At 45.6% G+C, this 7,595-nt stretch overlaps 1 pseudogene; it reads left to right on the forward strand.

Annotated features, from left to right (window-relative positions):
* The first annotated feature begins 6,464 nt into the window (after nt 1-6,464).
* Nucleotides 6,465-7,252, forward strand: LOC107158559 (annotated as a pseudogene).
* The last annotated feature ends 343 nt before the right edge of the window (nt 7,253-7,595 follow it).

Raw genomic sequence — 7,595 nt, forward strand, 5'->3', positions numbered from 1 at the left:
CTGGGACTTTGGTTTCTCTCTGCCCAGTACATGCTCCTTGATCCTAACACCCAGCAGTGAACCTGGGCCTTGAGCTCTCCTCTCCCTGTGCCACCCACTACCCTTGCTCCCCTTTCTCCCCTCCCCAGCCCTGTCTGTTTCCATAGGACCCAGAACCGGGTCCTGGCACTTGGCTCCCCATTCTTGGGCCTGGTTCCTTGCTGGAGCCCCCATCTCTCTTCTTGAGGACTCTGTCCCTGTCCCTTGATTTCAGGCCCCTTGCTTGGCCCCCCTCCCCTTCCTCCCCTCTGTTCCCCTTGTACTGTGGTATTTTGTCATTGCCAGGACCCTGCCCTCCCCCTGCTTCTCCCTAGCCTGGTCTCCTCCAATGGTTGCTGGCTCCCCACCAACACCCCCCCAATCCCGGACCAAAGGTATCCCTCACATTGCCCTCCTTTGGTCTTGGTCTCTCTCTGAGGATCTACTCACCTGGGGCAGAGGACTGGAATTGGCTGGCCTCTGGGCCCTGAAGGATCCCTATGGGCAACACAGCCCTGCCCCTCGCCTGGGCCCTCTTTGCCGCCCAAACTTGACAACTGGCAGTGGACTTGGGCCTAATGATGACCTTGCCCTGGGCGATCCCCTCCCTTCCCCCTCCTGCCCTCTAGCCTTGCAAGCTGCCCCTAAGCCACCCCAGCCCTTCCTCACCCTGACCCTTCGCCCTACAGTCCCCTGGCCTGGCTGCCAGCCTGAGCTCCTTACTGCATTACTGGGGTTGCGTTCCTTTCTGTGGTGTCTCTTCCTGTCGTGTCTGACCTGGGTGCCCCTTGATTTGGCCCCCAAGCTTGCTCCCCTCTGTGCCCTTCGTGCAGCCCTCTGTCTCCTCATCCTAGCACCAATTCTATCTCTCCTTCCCCTCGTGCTTTTTCCTGGAGCAGGGGCCTCCTGCTCATTGGGTCCCTAATACCTTTTGGTGGGGTCCGTCCCTTACCTAGGCTCCTTGATTGGGTCCTGGCTCTTGTCCCTCTCTGCACCCACCGTGACCCCCCACTGTGCCCTCACATGGCCCTTGATCCTCATCTGGGCCAGGGCACCTTATGGGAAACAGAACCCTGACCCTAGACTGGGCTACTTGCTCTCCCCTAGGCCCTTGGGTCAGCACTAGGAAACCTGACACCTGGCAGTGGCGCTGGGCCTCAAGCCTCCTTCCCCCCTGCTGGATCCCCTGCCTTCCCTCCCCAGCCCTGTCCACTGTCCTGAGCCCCCTGCCCCAGTGCTGGCCCTAGGCTCTCCATTCCCTGGACTGGCTCCTCTCTTGAGCCTCTGGGGGTCCTTCTTGCTCCGTGCTTCCCTGGGCTTGAACTTTGGGCCTTGCTGGGGCCACTTCCCTGCTCCCCTTGTCTTCCCTGCATCTCAGAACCCTAGTGCAACCTCTGCCTGCCCTACCCGCCCTTCCCTGCTCTCCCCTAGCCTGGGTCCTCCTCTAGGTCTCTATCCTAGGGTCCTTTCTGTGTTGTGTCCCTGCTGGGCTCCTTTTCCAGATCTCTTTCCCAGGATGCTCACCAGAGCCAGTGGCTGGAACTGGGAGGTTTGACTCAGCGGTCTTCCTTTGAGAAAAGGTAGCAGTGCCCCTTGCCTGGCGTCTTTGGCCTCCTTCAGCCTGGGCCCTGCTCCTCAATCCTGACACACTGCAGTGAACCTGGGCCATGAGCCCTCCTCTCCCTGTGCCACCCATTCCCCTTACTCCCCTCTCTCCCCATATACCACCACAGCCAGGGTAGAGGGGATTCACACCTCCAGTCCCCTCTACCCTGGCTAACTTAGTATACAAGCTCCCTACAACACCCAGGGGATTATGGGCCTCACCCCACACTTACTGAGTTAGAGTCTTGGGATTAGCACCCAGGCTGAATTTTTAAAGTAACTCAGGTGTTCCATGAAAGAAAAGTGACCACAACACTCAGAGCGACCAAGAGAGCTTTATTGCAGCAGTGCAACAAAGGAGAAAAGAGAGAGAGAGAGAGAGAGCACAAGAGAGAGAGCAAGAGAGACAGAGAGAGCAAGAGAGAGAGGCCCAGCAGGAGGGAGTTTTTATAGCCCAAATCTAACAGGGTCTCTGGATTTGCAAGCTGCCTTGTTGGCACACAAGGGGGTTAAGTGCTGGGCCTTGAGCGGCAGGCTGAGTGTTCAGCCTTAAGCAGGGGAGGCAAAGCGCTCAGCCTTGAGCGGGGGCTTGGGCGTTTGGGCTTGAAGCAAACAGGTGATAAAGAACCAGACAGAGGGTTGGAGTGGCCAGGTCACCCTGCAGCTAACTTTGTTTGGCATGCCCTGCAGACAGCTTACTCAGCCTGTCCTGCACCTAACATTCCGAATGAGAGTCAAGTTGAAAAACAACTGAGTTCCATCCTATAGAATCCTCCACCTCAGAGTTTCAGACTCATAGAGATAATCTTAATGCAAACACATCTGCATGAGGACATGCAGTAAGAAAAAGTTCTAGACCAAACACAATAGCCATAGATAATATCAAGTATGGCATGAGAAACAAATGCATAGATGAAAAAATAAACATAAATTGTCAGAGATGAGAAAAAGCATAGGAGAATAGATTCTGCTGTTCATTTTTTTAAATTGTAAATAAGGGCATCAGCTAGTTCTAATTTGAAAGGTAAGGTTTGAACTCTTTCATTATTGTGATGTAGTTAAAACCAGATAGAATATACATATAGAAATTATCTAGAATATATGCAATTTATTTTAAAGCTATACAACATTTCATTCTTATCCCAGAGTTATGAATAACAAAGTCCTACATAAGACTGCATATGTTGTACAGGAAAAATGGAAGTGTAAGTAATACGCTCTGAACATGTATGAGCATATATTCACAGCCACATTTAAACAAATTCCAGGTGGTCACATATCAAGTGAAAATAAGTCAAAGATTTGTAGTCTGGTAAGGAGAGGTTCTCTGAAGGGCACTCTGTGAAATGCATTTCTCTTAGTAGTATCTCTGGTGGACTCAATACAATTCTAAGCACATTTCTTTAATCCTGGCCTCTCACTAGGTCAGCACCATCTGATTTCAAGCATTACTGTAGGAGACAGAGGGACAGTGATTATTGAAAAGGCTGCGACACACTTCCTCTGGAAATTGCTTTTTTTCTTTTTTCTTTTGATCATGCTCAGAAACCCTGATTCACCTTGGTTGAAAAGTCCCAGGATCACCTCTATTTCAGCATAGGGGACAAACTGAGTGCAGCTGGTGGTCCTCAGATGGTAAATGCCAAAAACTTTGCTGAGGGATTTGGGTTTTTTGTTTGGTTTTGTTTTAAATTGGCTGCTTAAGAAAGTACTTAATCAGCTTCCTATATTCTTTGTATCAGTTCAGGAAGATTCATCTGTAATTTAAGGACATGGTCTGGAAGAGAATTTTCAGAGCTGGGAGGATAAACATATTTTAATATCAGATGGTCTAAAGGATCCTGGGGTTAGCCTTCACCTGAGACAATTCTCAACAGGTGGCCCAGTGACAATGATTCAAGGCAGCTCTTAGGTGCTGCCTGTTAACTTAGGATCATTTTGGTATTTGCCAGCAGCTTACCACATTCTCTTATTGTTTGTAGTTTGGGTGTTTATATTTACAATTATATTTCACAGTGATCATTTATTTGATCTCTTCTTTCCAAGGTCTTTACCTCTACATCCTTTCTGGTCTATTTTTGATTTTTAAAAAATTTTTTAGATTTTAATTTTTTGGTGCAAGGGATCAAACCCAAGGCCTTGCACATCTTTCTCTTGTTTCACTATGTCAGGTGCTATTTCTAGTGCAGAGTCAAATAGTAAACAGCAGCTACAGCCACATTCTTGTCGTGTCGATCTACATCAGAGCACCACCGTGTTGTTTACCCATTGAGAATGATGCAGGTTGCCATCCCTCTCAGTCCCCAGATGAAGTGACACTATTAGGTTTATGTAACAGGACCACCCAGGCATTCCTGGAATAAACTGCAGAACTGACAAATATAAGCAGCACGAGCCTGGCTGGGCCTAAAAAATACTGAAGTACCTTTTCTCAAGTAAATAAATGAACAAACCAATGTCTAGACTGAATGATCATCACAGGAAACACACCTCATCTATCTCTGTATTTGTAAATTTTGAGATATATGCCCTGTAAGAAGCATTTTCAAATGTCCTTACATATTTGTAACTGAGTATTTAAGTGACAAAGCCAGATGGCTAGAGGAGATCTCAACCCTCAGAGTCTCTTATTACCCACTACACTCAGTGTACCAGCCAGGAAGATTTTGGAGGGTCAGGGGCCCAGGGAAACTCAACCCTGTTGCCCCTTCCCGTGGGTCAGCTCTCACTGCCATTTGCAGTAGGTCACCTTCCAGAGCAGTGATTTGCACAGGAGAGACAGCAGCTCCTTTTCTTGTTTACTAGACTCAAAAACTGAGACATGTATTATAAGGCTGAGGATTATAAATAGGGTGAGATGCCAGAGACCCCACAAAGGCATGATTTCTCAACTCACTCCAGAGTGTACAGGTGTGTGGGGAATGGAGAAGAGAGATAGGCAACAAGAGGAATGGCAACAAAAAACGACATTCCCACTGAGGTCTGGCAGTGAAGGATACAAAGCTATCAGTTTACCAGGAAACTCCATAATATTCTCTAGCCTGGTTATCTTACCATGTTTAAAGGCAGGTGAAAGTATTTTTTATTTAGAAACTGTTATGATAAAATTATGCCTAAATTAAATTTATAATTATATCTATGTTTGGGTATAAAGTGATGTTAATGATTTGCAAATAATTAAATCAAGATAATTAACATCTGTCACCTTATGTGAGGGTATTTCACAGTGTATAAATACTCACTCCTATTATTGAGCGATAGTGGTTAAGAGCCTTGCCTTGATAATCTAACAACTCTACGTGTGAGCTCCAGCTCTGTCAGTTATGGGTTGTGTGATCTTGGGCCAGTATAGTGATTAAGCCTTCGTTTTCACATTTGTAAAGCAGCGATAATACACCACTCTCCTTCTTAAGGTTCTTGTGTGGATGAAATGAGAAAATGTACATGGAAGTACCATGGAAACGTGATAAATGTCAGCTACCATTATTTTTTCTTTAGTTTCTATAAGTAATATGATTCTTTTACATTTCACGCAATGGGGCTGGTGGGGGAAACCCAAGTCCTTTGGGCAAAAAAAAAAAGAGCTATTTATATCCCTGTAGTTTTTAATGATGTTAAGAACTATAATACAACTTCCTATAAAATACATTTTAGCTCAAAGCCAAGGGAGGTGTGATTCAGAATGTTGAAAAGTGTATGGCTCTTGGACTTGAATAAAGTCTAAGTGCCCACAAATTCAGAGGAGTCATGAGTCTTTAAAATAGTTTGTTTACAAAAATTACACACACACACACACACATATGTATATGTGTGTGTATGTGTGTGTGTGTGTGTATAATCAGCTATAAAATGGTTATGCAAAGCAATATTCATTACTAGTGAATATAATATGCATATACTAATATAGACATTTAGGCTTTTTTGTTCATATTGTATTCTATTTTAAACACATTAGTCAAAACCCACAAGAGGAAATTTCCTGAATATAAAAAGGATATTTATTGGAATAGCAAGTGAAATATTTAGCTCACAGTATGACACATTCGTCAAGCCCATGGGTCAGCACCCTTTTTTTTTTGTAACAAGATAGTAAATCCTTTAGGCTTTGCAGGCTGGTAGATGTGTGTCCCAACTACTCAACTCTGGTATTGTAGAGGAAAGCAATTACAGACAACTTATAAAATAAATGAGTGTGATTGTGTTACAATACAATCTTATTTATACTGGCTTGTGATGCTAAGGCAGGAAGATTTCATGATCCTCAAAGCCAGCTTCAGCAAAAGCAAGGTGCTAAGCAACAGACACTGTCTCTAAATAAAATACAAAATGGGGCTGGGGATGTGGCTCAGTGGCCCAGTGCCCCTAAGTTTATCCCCAGTATCCCCTACTGGGAAAAAAAAAAAAGTGGCAGGCCAGATATAGCCTGAGTGTTTTGTGATAGATAGATAGATAGATAGATAGATAGATAGATAGATAGATAGATAGATGATAGATAAATAGATATAGATATAGATATGGAGACAGAGAGAGAGGGAGAGAGAGAGACAGGGAGGAAGAGTGTGTGTCATGCATTGCATTCAGGATGTTTTGGTCAAATGTGAAAGATGAAAAACTAACATGAATCACTGAATGCTTCAGAAACAAGCTTAAGTAAATATGATCTCTGTACTATGTAACAATTTGTGCACTGTCAACAAAGAAGACAATTGTGTGAATATATGGGTACATTATATATATGTAACATGTTACAAGTATTTAATGTTTAAATCTTATATATATTATGAAAAGCTTCAAACTATATTGGGCTCTTTCCTTTCACAGCTACAGCCACAGCCAGGAGGATGCTCAGGCTTCAGAAGAGGTGCCTCCAGTTTCCCCTATCCTGGCAAAAAGAAGGTCTGGTTGGATCCCAATGAGACGATGAAATCTCCAATGCCAACTCATCAGCAGATCTGGAAGCTGATCAAAGATGGTTGATCATCCACAAAACCAGTGACTGTCCATTCTGGGGCTCCATGCCAGAAAAATACCTTGGCTCCCCAGAGACACAGGCATGTGGGCATAGGTAAGCAGAAGATTACAGCTAATGCTCCAATGCAGGAGAACCTCACCTGGGTGCAGAGGATGTGGATTCTGTGTAGGGTGCTCAGAGATACCGTGAATCTAAGATTGACCACCACATGTATCACAGCCTCTATCTGAAGGTAAAGGGCAATGTGTTCAAAAACAAATGGATCCTCATGAAACATATCCCCAAGCTGAAGGCAGATAAGGCCAACAAGAAGCTTCTTGACTGACCAGGCTGAGATCTGCAGGTATAAGACTAAGGAGGGGGATTCTACCTCTTGGGTCCCCTTCTTCCTCCGGGAGAAGTCTTTTCTGCTGTCCTTTAATAAACTTCTAATTTCTACTCTGACCTTGCCTCAGCGTGCTTCTTTGGTGTTATTCTTCAACATTGGGGAAGCAAGGACTCATCACCGGTCAACAGCAGTAACATATTGGAGGTCCCAGACCGAGATTCTACACCGAGGTAAGTGCACGCACCCCATGTCTGTTTGAGGTGCATCTTTCTCTCTCTTTCTTTCTGGAGGGTAAGGTGGGCACCCGACGGCTACTTAAACGCAATTAGTGCAGCCACCACTCTTCAAGACTTGGGTGAGAGGTTTCCCGGCCTAGGCAGCTCTCAATCACCTGTTCAATACAGAGCAGGCATGTTGGGTTCTGCCAAAGCCGCTTCCAACTTTTCTGTCTGGGCCCGGAGAGCAATTGGCGTCCCGAATCCTGATCTGCCTCAGATGCGTGGAGGTGGAGGAAGGAGTTTGGAACAACTGCGGAATTCCGGTCTGGGCTACACTCAGATGATTCCTAAGGTTCCTTTCTCTTGAGCCCCCTCCCGACGGCCCTCAGGGGTATCTAGGGTGATCTGTAGATGAATGGCACTGAGGGAAAGCCCCAATCACATTTGCCTCCGT

Source organism: Marmota marmota, unplaced genomic scaffold, assembly GCF_001458135.2.
Source record: "Marmota marmota marmota unplaced genomic scaffold, marMar, whole genome shotgun sequence".
NCBI classification, from domain to species: Eukaryota; Metazoa; Chordata; class Mammalia; order Rodentia; family Sciuridae; genus Marmota; species Marmota marmota.